The following is a 17,524-nucleotide window of genomic DNA, read 5'->3' on the forward strand; positions in this document are numbered from 1 at the left end:
TGTTGAGTAGTATAAAAGAATTCCTTATTCCATGTAGCTATATATCATGGAAGCTTTAACCTCTACTGAAGTGGATTTTCTTGTGTTGCAGGAGAAAATAACCTCAACACCTGTAACCCAATACAATACAATAGCACTGAAGGAAATAATAGTCTACCTCTGAGAAACGTGACGTTCAATAGCTGCTAAAACGCTGTAGAACGAGGTGTTAAATTAACACTATGGTCATTTTAGGTCCTTTGTTCTATGCTGGATTGGATTATTTGTCCACTCTCAAAACGATCAGTGAGAACACATTCGGAATGCATTAAAAAATATTGATATAAATCTCAGAAAGACTGTTCATGTATCATAAAAATAAAGAAACTCTATTATTAAAAAATAATGAAACAGGAGCCTGGATAAAAATGATTGGGCGGTATGTCTAAAACTCATTCTCTTGTTAATGTAGCTGCCAGGCTGTGTGGCTGGATGGATGGTGACCCTGTTATGTAATTTGTTCAATTCCACAGGGTTTCCACTCTTCTCTTAGAGAGGTTTAGATTTGTGCAGAAAGATTAAAGTCTTGCCCTCCATTTTCAAACAGAGATGGGTTAATATGGAATACAGAGATCAATCTACTTATTTAGCACATTTACTCTCTGTATGTGTACAAAATTGCCTGTAGTCTAATCCATGCTCATCACAATAGCATAAATGTTATGCAAAGTCAAACAGGGTCTGGGGTCTTCAGCAGGCATTTTCTGATATTTTATTATGTATCATCATTCGTGGTTAACAGTCCAAAGAAACTGTTCTGACGACAAAGCAAGAATACACATATTGCATAGTTCTTAGGTCACACAAAGTGTACACCATCACCATCCATGACATTGTCCCTGCACTGATGTCCTTCATTTCAATCTAACCTACCTTCTTTACCCCAGAGGAGAAAAGACAAGAACGAAGTGGACCAATGCAGACTTGTGCTGATTAAGGTGATGAGCAACTGGCCACACACACACACACACACACACACACACACACACACACACACACACACACAATCATCCTTAAACCAAATTCTAACCATCTGCCTATATTAGTCAGAGTCATGGAAAGGGTACAGCATACATCAAACACTGAATTGCAGAATCAGAAAATTGAATTGATAGAAACAGGTTTGTTCAAAAGGAGACAAATATAACAGAAACAGCTGGAGAAGTAGCCAATTGCATTAAGTCTGACTGCAGCACCATATAGACAGACACTGATTTAATTTATCAAAATTGAATTAGGTTGAGGTAATGGCCAATTGCCACTGACTTTTTACACGTCAGCACAATCTAAACCCAGTCCAGTCTGTCTGTTGGGATGCCTGCCTATCACTGTGTGAACTAGTTGAACTCTCGCCATCTGTCAAACAAAGCATGACTTCCAAGTCATTCGAAGGGCTCCGTGTGGGGAAACACACACTCATGTAAAGTGCTGCATATAAACATAGTTCTTATAGTAGTAAGAGAATGACAAGAAAGCAAGACACATTTTAATAGAAATTACGGTACATTAAAGGTAGATCCTTCAAAGTTTAAAATCCACTTTTAAGCCATTAAATCAATGCAGAGATGAGCAGCATTTGCATGATCAAAACAAACACAGTTCAATAGATAATTTGAGCCACTTATTAATGTAATGAAAGGACATGTGATTAATGTTAGTAACCCATGAGGGCTGGACATTTTGTATGCATGACACAACAAAAAAAGAAATCAATCAATCACATTAAAGATTTGCTGATTATGACCTGAAAATGGAAAAAAAAAGCTTCCCATTCTCTGTTTCATATCTTTATATGTAGCCCTACTATCTTTTCTGAATGTTGGTCAGATTAGAGGTTCTTATACCTATAGTTTTGGTTCAAATAAGCTGATATGGGCGAGGTCCTCAACAAACTAATTTTAAATTATTAATAACATACTGACTAATTGCTAATGGATAATACTAATCAACAAATACCATTGTCCCTGAATTTTTTATAGATGATAGGTGGCTGTTTTAACTGATTGTAATTTATAATGATCCTAGTTTGAGCATTGATTGACTATGAAGAATTTGATATCTTCAAACTTGATTAGTTGTGAACAAATTGTAAAGTATTTTGATGATTAGCTAATTATTCATTTTGAGTCATTCTGTAGGGGAAAAAATGTCCAAATTATCTGATTTCTGCTTCTCAGATGTTAACATTTTCTGGTTTCTTTACTCCTCTCTGACAATAAACTCAATATATTTGGGGTGTGGGGAAAAAGAGACATTTTTGGACTTCACCTGGGGCTTTGGGAGATAGTGATCACCATTTTATGCAGCAAACAACTAGTCAGTTAATCCAGAAAATGACTGACAGATTAATCAATACTGATAATAATTGTTATTTATTGATTATTAAGACTTTATCCTCAAACCTAAAAAGTGGTCTAATATGCATCTATTGAGAGGGTTCTTTATATGAAAAAGTTTGGGAACCCCTGCTCTAAACACCTCCACATTTTTACCACCATATAACTGCCATATTTTAAATTCAGTCAAACAAACGGGACATTTCCCAAACATCCCACATCACTGTAAACCACTTTTCAGCATCAAACCATAGGAAAGTAGCTAATCCTTTGAAAATGGTTAAAACAACGTGTCCCAGTGTTGCTGCTGGTGGAAGAAGCACAAGGGAACAGACGCAGGAATAACAGCTTATAACGGCTTAAATGAGATGTTGCCGTTGTTCTCAACAGCCTGATGCTTCCAAACAACAAACTACTACTTGTTTGTTTAACTTAGTAGTAGGAAGCAGCCACATGAACCGTCCCACCGTTTGAATAGTCCTTAAACGTAACGTCTACGTTAGCATGTTTAGAAGAACCAACCGCCATCGGTAAATCATCCTTAACGTAACGGTGGTCTTCACCTAGATGCACCAGGAAATACAACCACCACCAGTAACACTAGCGGGCTCAATTCATTTAACAAACCGCTTTTAAACATGTCAGGCTGGGTTACCCAAGCTAACCGTTTCGGCGACACCTTAGATGCTAACCACATCAAACAGAGCCCAACGAGATGCAGCGGGTCATGAAAGTAGTTAGGGTGATGATAACAGGGATAATGTGGAGAACGATAGGCGCCATGAACCGCCTTACATCGAAGGTATGACTTCAATTCCACATAACGGAACTGAACGAGAAGCTTGCTGTTTGTTTGACCGTTTCATAAAGCTGCTTTTAGTTACTGTGGTCGTTAATGCAGGTTGAGTACCTATAGCTGTATTTACCGCAACAAAATCGACAATGGAAAACGCTTGATACCCATAAAGCGTTGAACACACCGCGGTCGCTAATGTTAAAATCACGTGATTTAAAAGGTGGAAAACTAAAGTGTTACCTGTTGTAATTTCCAACGATGCGTGTGGGGAACTTTTCCAAACGTGGCCTCTCACTCGGTTCTCCTCCAAAAAATAACGTACGTTCCCCCGATCACAGCCTCCAAAAATCTCCACTACAGTCCACACTGAAAATCTGGCCAGGGCTCAAAGTCAGACGTGTCCATCATCCCTAAAGCCCGCCCCATACAGTGAAAAACATGTTTTAGCCGCCCCTCATAGGCTCAGAGCGGTTACTGTATTAAATCCTGAAACGCGATTGGTCGCTCGCGCTGTCCATTCGCGTTGGGGGGCCGTTCGATGCGGATGTGGCGGTGTTAGTGTGGCGAAGCAGCTCCCTCTAGGGGACGAATAGGATCACTGCAATATGTTGATGATGTAATTCACTGTTTCTGTTTGTTTTTGCTACCATTGAAATAGGAGTTCATGGATTAAATTCTGATATCAATATATTCTTTCTACAGATTAAATGATACAGAATAAAGAACATAAACATACACTTTTGCAATGATCCTTCAATCCAAATCAGAAGTGTAGTTATCAAATTCTTGACATTTGAAAGAGGCAGGATTTTTGCATTTACAATAATCTTTATCTTAATAATTTAAAATAATTATCAATACAAAAAACACAAATATGACTACAGTATACATATATGTATGTTTGTATATTAAAAATGTAATCATGTAAAAGGATCAAATATACATAAAATTCTGCCTCTAAAGCTTACAAAAAAGGTTTCACATTGGTGCATATTGGATAGTGATAATAATAATCCAAAATGAATGGATGTTTTTGCAAAATAATTTCCACTACAAGGGGTGCTTGGCCCTCAGGGTTTTTAAAATCCTTTGGCCTTCTGTTCAAGACATACATTTCTTCCTTAAAAGCTACTTTTTTTCATTTGTATTTAAATTATTGCATTGCATGATGATGACCTTTAATGCAAAAATCACAATACCTTTTAAAAACTGCATGTTAAACTGAATATTTTTGGGTTTTGCACTAACAAAACAAGACATTTAAACTTAAAAATTCACACCTCGAACTTTGAGAAACTGGGGTTGACATTTTTCACTATTTTCAGATATTTTATACATTAATGTTTGTTGCAGCCCTGACCATGTTGGTTACTGCTTTCACACTCGGTTGTTCTTTCTCCTCATTCTAATTCCCATACACACATGAGGACATACTGGTCATTGCATAACAGAAGGCATGGCCACTGCCACTGCACACACACACACACTCCTCTTACATATATACCAACACCCACACACAGATTAGAGAAGCTCAAGTAATTGGCTTATAGTGTAAGACAGCGTGGAGATTTGACATCCACAAAAGAGGAGGAGTAAACAACCACATAAGAATAGCATTAATGTATAAAAAGCCGACTGAATGAAAATGAATAATATCAACTAATTAAAATTCTTTGTGGCAAAAAAAAAACAACTGATGACAAAAAAGGACAATTTGATTGTAAGACAGTCCCACATCACATTACGCAGCTTGATTTGGGTCCCAATTTAGCAACTAGGATGGAGGTAATGAGTGTTTCAATGGACTCACCATTAGTAGAGCAGCAGGGGAGCACAGCGGGCCAGCAGAGCGTGCATACAGGAACACAGAGGGATGGAGAGCAGAACAACAGAACATCAGACATCTTTATTTTATGAGCTGCATCTGCTACAGTTACAAACCACAGATTTAGTTGAAAATCAAGATCAAGCAATTAGTTATTATGCATACATAGTTATTATTACATAGATAACACTGATTTTACAGTTACACATTCCCTACATTATGATGAGAATGAGAGTGAGACAAAAAGTGACACAGCTAATTTGACTCAGAGCATCCAGCCCAGTCATGAGAAAAAGATAACACACAGCAGATCTTCTCTCTGGCAGCAAACAGTCTGATGTCAAGCAAACAGTCATTTTATTGACATAATATCCTCGTGTTAGGACAGTGAAAGGAGACACACCCACACTGGAAATATTTAATCACACGAATAGTGAAGAGATGACTTGAATTAAAGTGGCCTCCCTCAGTCTCTGAAGACTTAGACCCTTTTGATTCACCTGCCCTTAAATTAAAAAATGATAATTAAAGACAAAAAATACAGGGTTCCTAGAGGGTCATATTACTTAATTAAGGCTTCATTAAGCTAGGACCACCCAATCACAGTTGTTCAAAAGCAAACCCTAAGGCAACAAAAATACTGTAAAAATCTGCTGAACAAAGAATACACTGTAAAAATTGTACCGGAATATAGTGGAATTTTCTCATTAACTTCATGTAAATATACAAGTTTTATCTGGCAATATTTTCAGAATACTTTAGATTCTATAAATAGGAGTTCAATTAACTCATTAAGTTTCTAAAGACACATGATCAGTGTATTAGCAGACCTCCCAACATGCATTTTTTGAGGATTAAAACTCACCTGAGATCCTTCTGTTTTTATAGTTTAATGAAAAAACATTATGTAAGACATTAAACATATTAAAATCATTTAATGTGTTTTCTCAAGTACAGCTAAATTAATATCACATTTATATGACTAGAAAAGTTTATTCATTTTGAATCATTACAAATTTACCGCAGCTTGTCTTTTCAAAATCAGCCAACTTAAAAGTCAAGGCAGCATGTTTACTAACTTTTTTAAGTTAAAACATTTATTTTTTACAATGTAAAAGACTGTTATTTTGTATAGTGTTTGTTTGATTTCATATACAACCACCTAAACTTACCTCTACAGTGCTGATGCCATCTATGACTAAGTATAGTTTCTGATAGATTTCATGGTTCCTTGGCAGTTTATTTTACAATCTGTTTCCAAAATATAACATTTACAACATTGAGAAGATCACAGTGAAGATAGTTAGCTGCAAATAGCTGCACCTACATGCTTTTCTAGATCTCTAATGACACAGCAACAAGTCAATAAAGTCAGAAAAGTGTACCTGATTGTTAGAGGTCCCATATTGCAGAAATAGTTCCCACAGTGAGATTAAGAAGTCTTGGATCTAATCAGCCTGACCTGATGTAAGGTATCTCTCTCTCTCTTCTCGCTCTCTGTCTTCTCTGATATGTCTCTCCACCTCCTCACCTCCTGTCCTGCCCTACAGTAACCTCTCAGTCACACAGCGGTTGTCTATTTGTCTTGCGCTGAATGCCCAGGCTCAAAGTGTAGAGTTGACCGAGTATACGCTCGCAGTGACCTCCCTGTAAGCTCAACAGATAGTGCGGGGGTCCCAGAACTAAACAGGTTTGGCAGAAACGCAGTGTCCTATAGCCGGGGAGCTACAGTAGGCTAGCTGTTAGCCGTTTCCCATGCAGGCATGAGATCAAGCCGGTGCAGATTCTCTGGAGGATTAGTGGCGAGCCCTTCTGAGGAGAATTACCCCGACACAGCCATCTGGACAGTGTAACATTGCCCACTAGACCAACTACAGTCCAGCCAACGCTGTACCCTGATCTATTGCCCAGTCATCCTTCTACTCTGACTTAAAAAACAACAAAATCATTCAACCCTAACCCTGTACCTAAGAGAGCACTAATCTATGGCCAAGTCAATTAACCCTCCCTCCTATCCATTCAACAGGTCCATAGTTACTCAGAGAAATAAAAGTTGTCTTCTGATTGTTTCACTGTGATTATGTTCTAAAGCACAAATAAATATGCACACACCTCGATGCAACCCTGCAGGACGGTGCCACGTTGCCAGATTTTGTTTGAATGCAGCCAAAGAGAATTTTCATCCTGCCTGCTGTCTCTCATGTCTGCTCTGTGTGGACGTGAGTCGCTCAGCCTCGCCCTCAGTCAGAAACAGACAGACCTGCATCCCAACCTCAGCCCTGCACACTGTGGGACTACACACCACTGTCTAAAGGTCAAGGGTGCTGAATAGATGTGATGTATTCCCATGCATGCTGTAATCTTAGTTGGCCCTCCTCTGGCAGCAGCACCGTGTCACTCCGTGTCCCCTCACACTGTGCTCCACAAGCAAACTGACTTTATTGTCCCCACCAGCTGTGACATGAAATATCTCCCTTGGGGAGCCAGTTCCCTGGAAGAGATTTCCCAAAGCCTCTGACCTCCCCCCTTTTGTGCTGTTACTGTGACCATTACCTTTAACAACCAAAATTTAATCAGTGCATCTTTGAGTCCAAGTGAACATTTGTGCCAAGTTTGAAGAAATTCCCTCAAGGCGCTCTTGAAATATGGCGTTCACAAGCATGGGATTATGCTTCCAGCCTTAGTCACATAAAGGTATAAAAGCCATGAAAAAAAAGGTTTCAGGGTTTTTCAGGAATTCTGAATTACAGAGGCCCTTCAGCATAAATGTGCACAAACTCACTCTTTCACACACCCCCGCACATTGAAGCGATTACATGACCACTACAATACATAGACCTTACATATACTACCAGTTAATTCATTTGTTACCTAGTATCCCTATAAAGCCATTTGCATTGTATTGGATACACGCATCTCTTAGATCTCTACAACATCAGCATGATCAATACTTTCCTGAAAAACCAGTTGTATGTAATCTGAGACATGTCTTCTGCCCTCCAGTGGATTATCAGTGCACTACAGGCAGCAGCCTGCGTCTGTCACATGTTTTTGGCAGTAAAATCTTTGTGAATTTTGAAAGTTACTGTAAGCATAAAAGTCACATTGTTACTCATATTTCAATATGAATATTTACTTTAGTGAAACAACCTATAATTACTTAATATACTGAGCATTATTTTACAGTAAATTTGTGATGACACTGTGTGTACAAGCCAAATATAATATAGCCGGTACATAAGATAATTAGTACAATCCTAAAAAAACTGAAACGTCATCTTAAGATGAATTTAGAGTGGAAATTGAGATATTTATATGATTTTTTTTTACATATGTAACCTACTGTCTTTATAATCACTTGTGTGTTGCAAATTTATTGTATACTATATATACGTATGTTAATCCACTTTACATTGACCAAGCTGTTTTTGCCAGCCAATATGCAAAATAAAAAGGTCCCTGTTTTTAAAAAATAAAAGAACCGAACCAACTGAAATGTTCAAAAGCAATGAACAGTACTTATTACTGTTTGTAAAATAAAGAATTAAGAAATTAAGAATTTTCTGACAGTTACTTCATGTGGCAGGTTTTATGGGGTTAAAGTACTTCAGATAACCATATCTGGATCATGCACAACAGAAATACACTGAAACTCTCACCACATACCTCAGTGTTATAATGCAAACCACCATTTGTGGTCAGCCCTGCAGGAGACCCACATGCTCATGGTACATTAATATCAAAATCACAACCTAAGTGGTATTTAGTATAATCTCATGGACAAAGCCAGTGTCTGTGCTATTATATAAACAAATACTGTAGAAATAAATAATGAAAATGTTATTGTTTCCTCTAGCATGCAGAGATAGACAAACACGAGCACAAATGAACACACCCATCCCGAAGACATGCATAAACTTTTAACCCCTGCACTGAAAATATGTTAACACAGCATAAAGCACGCTAATGGAGCACACAACACTGAATTTTACCTGACAACCAGCTGATAATCTCCTGGGACACGTTGCTCAACTGTACCGACTGTTTCCTTGTGTGACTCCACTTCTCTCAGTCTCTCTCTCTTCACGTGTGTCAAACAAATACCAAGACATTGAACAAATACTTCACACCTGTTTGTTTTATGTAATGTCAACCACCAGCTCCCTCCCTCCTTCTCTTCCTCTTACACGTCTTTGTGTGTGTGGTAACTCTAGACTCCAGGATCAGGTGTCAGCTAAGGAGGAGAGGAAGAGACGGAAAAGTTATTACAGACAAACAACGAGATGGACAGATAGGTACAAAGACAGTCTCACAGTCAAGTAGATAAAGAGAGATACAGAGTACAATGTATTGAAAGGAGAATAGAAAGGAAGTACTTTTTGCAGTGTGCACCAGTGGGAGGTGCTTCACCGGCAGCAAAGGGGACAGAGCAATAAAAGTTTAGTTTACCCTGTGCTTATATTAATCACACAGGGTCCAGGCTAGATTTTTGGTTAAATTTATGGATAAGTCTTCAGGGAGTTAATATAAATGATAAAAATGAGTGTGCGTTTGAGTTTGATGGAGTGAACAGTCATAGGTGTGTCTTGAATTAAGAAAGCTTAAACAGGAAAACACACAAAAGTTTGAGTTTGTTTTGTATGTTCACACGTGTGAGTGTGCAAAATTTTCCACACCCACAAATGAAATGGCTCTGTGTTACGAGCGTCTTGACTACATTATGGTGTTGTGTCTAAAAATCATTTCCATTTTGGATCTTTACACTCACACAATGCACCCTCAATTATGGCACAATACTTTAAAAAGAGGAAGGATGCTGAGGAAGCTAATAGCAATGTTTGTAATTTGTGACTCTCTGGAGGTCATGTTGAATCTCTTTTTTTGCGACCTTCCTCACATGGTTCACATCTCTCACCACAAAAATAGTCTGAAAATGTCATTTTATAATCTAAAAAAATGGATTGACAATAAATAGAAAACTGTTAAAATATAAATGTTGCCTTAGTAAAACCATATTTTTGGTATTGTGTATTTAGGTTCATATTATATTTAATCAATGTAAGATAGGGTGTAAAATGTAATGATAACTATTTTATTTTATCTCATAAGTAGTGCGTAGCAACACAACACATGACTGTGAGATAAATGAACACAGAAAATGTGACTCACTATCTTGTTTATAAAGAGGGTTATGATAGTTTGGTTTGATAGATTGTTAATGTAAAGTTTGCTGAAATATTCTTACACTCTTTAACACATTTATTCCTATAGGTTGTTCTACAATGGTACAATGTCGCCTGAGGGCAACACCCAGACAAACAAACGTATGAAAAAAGTTCATTTCCAATGTTTTTCAATTTCAAATGACATACATTTTAAACTGCTGAGCCAACTGAATATTTCCCATCACTAGTGTAATAAATTTTATTCAAATTTTAAAGAATAACTCTTTTTCATTCCTTGCTATTATGGCACAGTGTTGCTTTACATAATGCATTCTGAAGTTTACCCTCAAAAAATATTTTTTGAAAATTTCTTTAAATTATGTTTACTCTGTCTATTTTATGGCACAAAAACATTATAAAAATGTTTTTACCAACTAGCATCATAATGTATATGTCAGAACTAGACACTACATTACAAATAAATTAACCACCAACTAAAATATAATAAAAACCCCAAATCTGCCAAAAGCTGGAGGGGTTTATTTATTTAGTGACTTTGTGAGCGTTACTGGCTGCACAGATAATTCAGTTACTTGTGTCCCAGTACCCAACAGACAGGTTTGCATTGAATGACAGATAAGCTTCACTGAAAACTGACTTCAAGCAAATGAGCTGAAAAGATGTGAGGACACCACCTGCCTGAGAAAGGTATTCTCTTTAATGTATTCATATTTATAAAACGTCTTAGGGTTATTTGATGGTGAATGTTTTCATGACACCTATTCATACTTCTACACATTTTATAGCAGGGAAAGGCAATGTTTTTTCGGGGAGGAAGGGGGCACATGAGAGATTGATCAGACTGCTGTAGGCCAGACACAAATGTGTCAAAATCTCAGGACATTAACATGATAAGATCAAGTTCATTATCATTGCCAATAAACATAGCACTGACCATTTTCAGAATAAAGCACCATTAATGGTATAACAGTAAGCAAAGCTACATTTTAATGTCAATATTTCCAAGTGTCCACGATGACCCTGTTGACCACATGGAAGCTTTCAGTGGTCTGGATCTGGGCCACATTATGTCCAGGTCTGTTTATGTTTAATTGTGTAATGTTTTTTAACTGTAGAAAAATAAGGATTTTCAGTTTCTCTCTGTTTCATAACATAACTTTTTCACTAAATTGTCCAAAAGTCTTGTCCAGTAGTAAAAAAAGAAAAAAAAGAGTTGTGGTGATGCCATCACTGCCAGCCTGTGATGTGTAGAGAGATCACTAGAGGGCAGCAGCTCCTAGTTGCATTTCCAGAATCTCATCTAAATCCATGACGAGCAAAAAAAAAAAAATCCATCCAGCTTCAGTTTCACTGTATTTGATCCCAGCGTAATAAATTCAGTCTTGAAAACATGGTGACATATATCAAGAGGAGAGCAGATTATCTTTAATTTAGAATAAAGATTTGAAATCATTCATCTATGAGAAGAACCTCGTTTTCCACAAGTGGTAGACCACTGGATGTGGTCTTGTTAGGTTTTTTTTTCATTCTTTTGCACTCTACACAAAGTCACACAGTCATACTGAAGCCTTCCCAGAAAAATGCGAGGAATTTTGTGTATTTCAAACCAAGAGAGCTGAGAGGAAACATGTCTCACCCCAGATAAAATGCTGTAATTGAGTATGCTCGTATGACAAATCAGATAAATGTCACAAAATGTCCCTGTTACAGACTAAAATGTATATATGAACATAAAAGATATGAACATAAATAATGTTAATGTAAAAAATAGTTGATGATGTATAATACAGTGATTCATTTCAGATTATTATGGTTTGATACTTCTTTGACTCCAAGGTTGGTTTGCACCAACAGGGATTGATTTTGAATCTGATTAAATCATGGTTTAACTTTAAATTATGTTAGGCTAAACTTTAAAACTAGTTTAAAATTAAGAAACGTCAAATTCAGTTTAGTTTTTACTCTAAACAGAGATTTTGAACTTGAATGACCTACACTCAATGTGGTTTAACAGTCTGTTTCTTTCCTTACATTTACTGTGCTGTTGTCCCTTTTAAAATCTTCTATTGTTTGGCCATATTACTCCATGAATTTGAAAGCAAGAGAAATTAGAGCTTCTCTGCCAAGTAACCATGAGTGGGCTCACAAGGCCACCTAAAGCTTTAGCTAGCTAGCAAACAATGTAATATTTTATTAACCTTTTATAGGAAACTTAAACAAGTAACCAATATAATGTTTTGACAGGGAACACAGAGCAGCCAAAAGAAACTGCTAAACTCATCTTTATAATTTTATGACACCTAAAAATTGCTTTTCAGTTACAATTCAGATTTCAGTTTCTATTTCAAGTTTCCACCATTTTCAGTTTGAGTTCAGTTTCACCATGATTGCTTTGGTTAGAGTCAGCACCAACGGCTAAACGTATAGATATAAGTGCTCTGATAGCAATCTATACTTTGATAAACAAGTCAGCATATCAGAATTGTGCAATGCTGTTCATTTCAGCCAGATGATATTTCCAGTAGTAATCTATGTTATTATCTTAGAAGTTAAAGTTCTCATATTCCTCCAGCAGCCACTTGTTGTCCAGACTCTGCCCCCACATGTCTCAGACAAACTTGACACAAGTGTTTCCTGTCTCAAGTGAAAACACTAGAAAGAATCTCATTCTCCGGTATCTATGGTAACAATCTGATTCATTGCTGCAACATCCACGACCAGGATTCATCTTGAGTCAGCCGTTTTATTTTCTGCTGTTGGGTGGTTGCAGTGTGATTAAGATATTACCTGTCATCTTTACAACCCCCAACCCCCAAAATTATATTTACAGTACGCGATATTGAAGAAGGGTGGCAACCCTGGTAGCCTGGCAACAATCAGAGTCTTTCACCATCTTAGCATGAATCTCATTTAACTTGAAATTTGTCAGTGGTCCTTGAATGTCTACTGACAACCACACCTGTGGTAAACATTTCTCCACCCTTGATAAAAAACAGTCTGGACAAAGTTAACCCTTTTGAGTTATCTGATGGTGTATCAGGGCCCAGTACTCTACACTGCATACAAACATTAAGTAAACTGAGAATTCATAAATGAACACATGGAAACTTTCAACCACTTAGTCATTGTTTATGACAGGTTTCATGAAACAACAAGCTATTTGTGTTTGTGTTATTTAAGTGTTCTCCTTTTGCTTTTCTGGTTTGAAAGAAAACATCTGTATTACAAGTATTCTCTGGATAAACCAAGAAAAGAGGTAAAACCAAGGGAAAGACCAGCAGAATAAAGCATGAAACTGAACTGAGCTTCTTCAGAATTGGGATTGTGACACAGGGCCACTCAATTAAACAGGTCTTCAGAAAAACGTAAAAATTCAGGACCTCACCTTAAAGCCTTTTCATATATGAGACCTCTCCTGTTAGCTTTGTTCACCTGTGAAATTCAGGACTTATCAGTTGTTATTGTTTCATAGACATTGGTGACATCATGTACTCCCAGCATAGCTCCACCCAGTTTCAACCTGACTACAGGTCTAATTAGTCAGAGTACTTAAAAACATGTGTATTTGTGTGTGCGTGTGCAGAACCTTTCTATTTAAGTTTGTATTAATCGCTTACTCAGTGTACATTCATGTGCTACTTGGATGGTCCCTATTTCTTAGATGGAAAGTCGTTGTTCCAAGTGCATTGTGTTCATGTATTTTTAAGTCATAAAGTGGAAACAACATGGATGCACTAAGAGCAGAGGGTGTCAAAGGTACAGTAATAAATAATGACCTAATGAGCAGTTATAACCTAATACTATATAGCAGCTTAATTGTGACCAAAACAATTTATGCAACATGTGAATCAATAAAACATATCAGCCAAACATTTATTTTGTCTGCCATATTTCTGCATACATGAAGTCAACAACTCGGCAACTTGTGTGACAAAATTTTCCCCAACTTTCCTCTGTGTGGTTGCTGGCCCCTCGGCACAATTTTTTTTTTTGCCAATCTGGCCCTTCTGAAAAAGTAAAAAAGTCATTAAAATCAATTGGATGAAGATTGTCATTAAATGACCAATGAACTGTTATATTTTCACACTGACTAATGAAAATGTTGCATCTAAACTACATTATCTAAACTACATGACCCAGTGTAGTTAACAACTGAAAAAGCTACTGAGATTTGAATGTAGTTCAACTACCACCAAACTACTGCGAATTGTTGCAACGATAGTAAAAGAACAACAACATGAACAACATGGATGTTCAGCACTGAATGACTAAAGTTAAACTTTAATATAAAAGACACAGTTCATTATAATTACCAATGACCCCTTTCAAAATAAAGGTCTGATAAGCAAAATGCTGTTGACTGTCTTTGCTAGATTTTTAATTTATAGCCTTGCGGGCCACAAGAAACCTTTCAGTGGGCAGCATCCAGCTCAGACAAGATGAACAAACAGCGCTACAGGCCAGGGAGAAAAGTCAATGTGAAATGTGAATACTTAACAAAGTACATGTATAAATGCATTACAAGGTCAATTAGGCTAAACCACCATATATGGTATTGCAGGAATTCAAAAGTAAGTTATAATACTTTATTATTGTGATACTTGTATTAGGTTACTGACAACATTTATTAACAGGCATTTAGCAATTATGTCAGAATACTCTTAAAATAACCCTCCCAACTTAGCCAAACACTATAGTTTTAGTACTTCATGATGTGAATACTCTACTTATCTACCTGAGAATGAAACAACCAATAAGTCTGGAGGATTTCATTATCATATCTCTGTTCATGGGAAGTTGCAGTAGTATTTACCCTGGAATGTAGTTCCTTCTAGTTAAGTTCACTCACGCGCTCGTGCACGCAAACATTACGTTTATCTGAGGGCTTCCCCGCACTGCACGTGCGTGCACTGACTACAAACCAGCGCGCGCGCCGCTTTTCAGTTTTTTATCCCTCCAGTGAACCGAGAGAGAGTGAGAGAGACACACACAGAGAGAGAAAGAGGCTGTCTCTCTCTCTCTCTCTCTCTCTCCGGTCGCTTCCTGCTTCAGTCAGACAAACAGCAGCTTTACTACGAGCACTGAGGTGTCGAGCTGCTGCAGCACGCATGACTACAGAAAGAAACCATTTATTTATCAAACTGAGGGAAAACTGTGAGAGAGACGACTTCAGCGGTCGGTACGAACTGCTTTGAACTTTTCCCTAAAAATAACCAGAGAGAAAACCCTGGTGGAAGAGAGAAAGAGGCATTTTTGAAGTCTTCTTCTTCTTCTTGTGTGTGTGTGTGTGTGTGTGTGTGGAGGAGGAGGATTTTTTGGTGAAAAGGTGAAGAAGAAGCAGAGGAGACCCGGCCGGCGGCTGCGTCGAACAAATTCGTGTGTGGAAGAATAAACCAAAAAAAAAAAAAAAAAAAGGAGAAGAAGTGATAAGTGTTTTTGGTGCACTAGGAGCCGTATCTGTGCATGTTTCGAGTGCCAGGCTCAGACACACACACACAGAGAGAGAGAGAGAGAGAGAGAGAGAGAGAGAGAGAGGAGAAGAAGAGTCATCCTCGCTCTACAATAACTGCTGGTATCTGCCTGTGATATTATTATTAGTCAGAGCAATAAACGTGTCCCGGAGAAGCCCTGGAGAGGACGGGACCTGACTGAGGTAAGATAACAGTATACACACTGTCTGCTGCTGTCATGTCTCGACCTCCACCTGAACACATTATTGATGTTGGATGGAGTTTATTACATTTTAATACCACCACCACCAACTCTACTGCAGATGGAGAGGTTACAGTGAAAGCTGTAGGTTTATAGGCCTAGTCATCCTTTTAGTAAGTGGGGGAAAGGGGAAACCAATCTATTTGAGTAGTTTTAAAACAATTTGGTTCTTATTCCTAATTAGAAATTATTCTTTATTACTCCAAAAGAATGAAGTGTTTTAGGGCTCTTATTGATTTTCCCCATAATATTTGTTTTTATGATTAGTCATACACTCAACAGCTGCTTTCCAATGATATACAGCACTATATAAAACTTTACGCTCAGTTTCAGCTCTAATGTTACTTAGATAAGATCAGAGTTAGACAACATTTAATTATAACTGAATTTGAGCTGCAGCGATTAATCGATTAGTTGTCGATTTAAAATTACTTGCCAACTATTGTGGTAATCAATTAATCGGTTTGAGTCATTTGTTAAGAAAAAAAGTAAAGATTCTCAGATTCCAGCTTCTTGTCTTTACTTGTCTACAACAGCGAACAGTTGTAGAAAAAACATTTGACATTTGAGGGCGATATCTTGGGATTTGGGAAGGACTGAGCAGCATTTGTCCCCATTTTTTGACATCTTCTGGACCAAACAACTGATTGATTAATTGAGAAAATAATCAACAGATTAACTGACAATTAAAATAATGGTTAGTTTCAGCCATTATCTATCTATCTATCTATCTATCTATCTATCTATCTATCTATGTATCTATCGATAGATGGACTTTATTGATCCCAGTTAATTTGAATTCATAGTTGTATCCACCTTATGAAACCCATATATGTTTAGCTTTATGTAACTGTATGTAACAAATGTCATATGTACTGAAGAAGTGAAACTCAAATATTGACATCCAAATAACTGAAGCAAACACTCACAATTTGCGTTTCAGCTAAACAGCTAAACATTTGACTGTTGTTTACATCACTAATTGTAATAGAGCTGGAGGGGAGAGAAGCTTTGGGGTTTAACAAATAATTTTAAGACCTTGGAGGCAGATCTAAAACGGGGCCAGCTACAGGAACGCAACGCTTCCATTATATTAACTTGATTGATAGAGGTTTTGTCTTGGGCTGCAACTAATGATTACTTTTATTACTGATTCAGCTGCCTGTTATTTTTTCGATAAATTGTTTGGTAAAAAACAAACAAACATCTGAAAATAGTAAAACAAAATGTCCATCACATCTTTAAGATGATGTCAATGAATGCCAGCATGTTTTGTCCAAAAGCCAAAGACACTGAGTTAACATTGATATAAGAAAATAATCCTCAGTTTAGAGAGGGTGGGCCTGCCAAATATGTAGCATTATGCTTCAAAAATTATATCAAATTAGTATAATCTGCATACTCAATTATCAAAATACTTACTTACTGACTTATTGATTAGAATGCCTAATTACTGCAGCTCATCTCATTTGTAATTTTGAATCAGTAATCATTTAGTCTTAAAAATGTCAAAAGTGACATCTGCAAACTGTCCAACCAACAACCCAAAGATTCAATATTTACTGTCATAAATGACAAAGAAATACTGTAAATCCTTAATTTGAGAAACCAGAACCGACAAATCAAGTAA

At 37.2% G+C, this 17,524-nt stretch overlaps 2 protein-coding genes across 12 annotated transcripts in view; one reads left to right on the top strand and one right to left on the bottom strand.

Moving 5' to 3' along the window:
• Positions 1 to 3,567, bottom strand: part of epb41l2 (erythrocyte membrane protein band 4.1-like 2) — a 60,593-nt gene extending 57,026 nt beyond the window's left edge. For 7 of the 11 annotated variants that reach the window (XM_084737683.1, XM_084737682.1, XM_084737691.1 and 4 more), the window contains exon 1: positions 3,412 to 3,567. The gene's annotated coding sequence lies outside the window, so the exon portion shown is untranslated. The remainder of the gene's footprint in view (positions 1 to 3,411) is intronic. The other 4 variants (XM_084737689.1, XM_084737687.1, XM_084737686.1 and 1 more) reach the window with 1 other exon arrangement.
• Positions 3,568 to 15,478: 11,911 nt separating this feature from the next.
• LOC146314213 (uncharacterized) overlaps positions 15,479 to 17,524 on the top strand; it is a 38,674-nt gene continuing 36,628 nt past the window's right edge. The window contains exon 1 of the mRNA XM_084737596.1: positions 15,479 to 15,835. The gene's annotated coding sequence lies outside the window, so the exon portion shown is untranslated. The remainder of the gene's footprint in view (positions 15,836 to 17,524) is intronic.

Source organism: Lutjanus erythropterus, chromosome 15 (assembly GCF_056507025.1).
Source record: "Lutjanus erythropterus isolate fLutEry1 chromosome 15, fLutEry1.hap2, whole genome shotgun sequence".
Classification (NCBI taxonomy): domain Eukaryota; kingdom Metazoa; phylum Chordata; class Actinopteri; order Lutjaniformes; family Lutjanidae; genus Lutjanus; species Lutjanus erythropterus.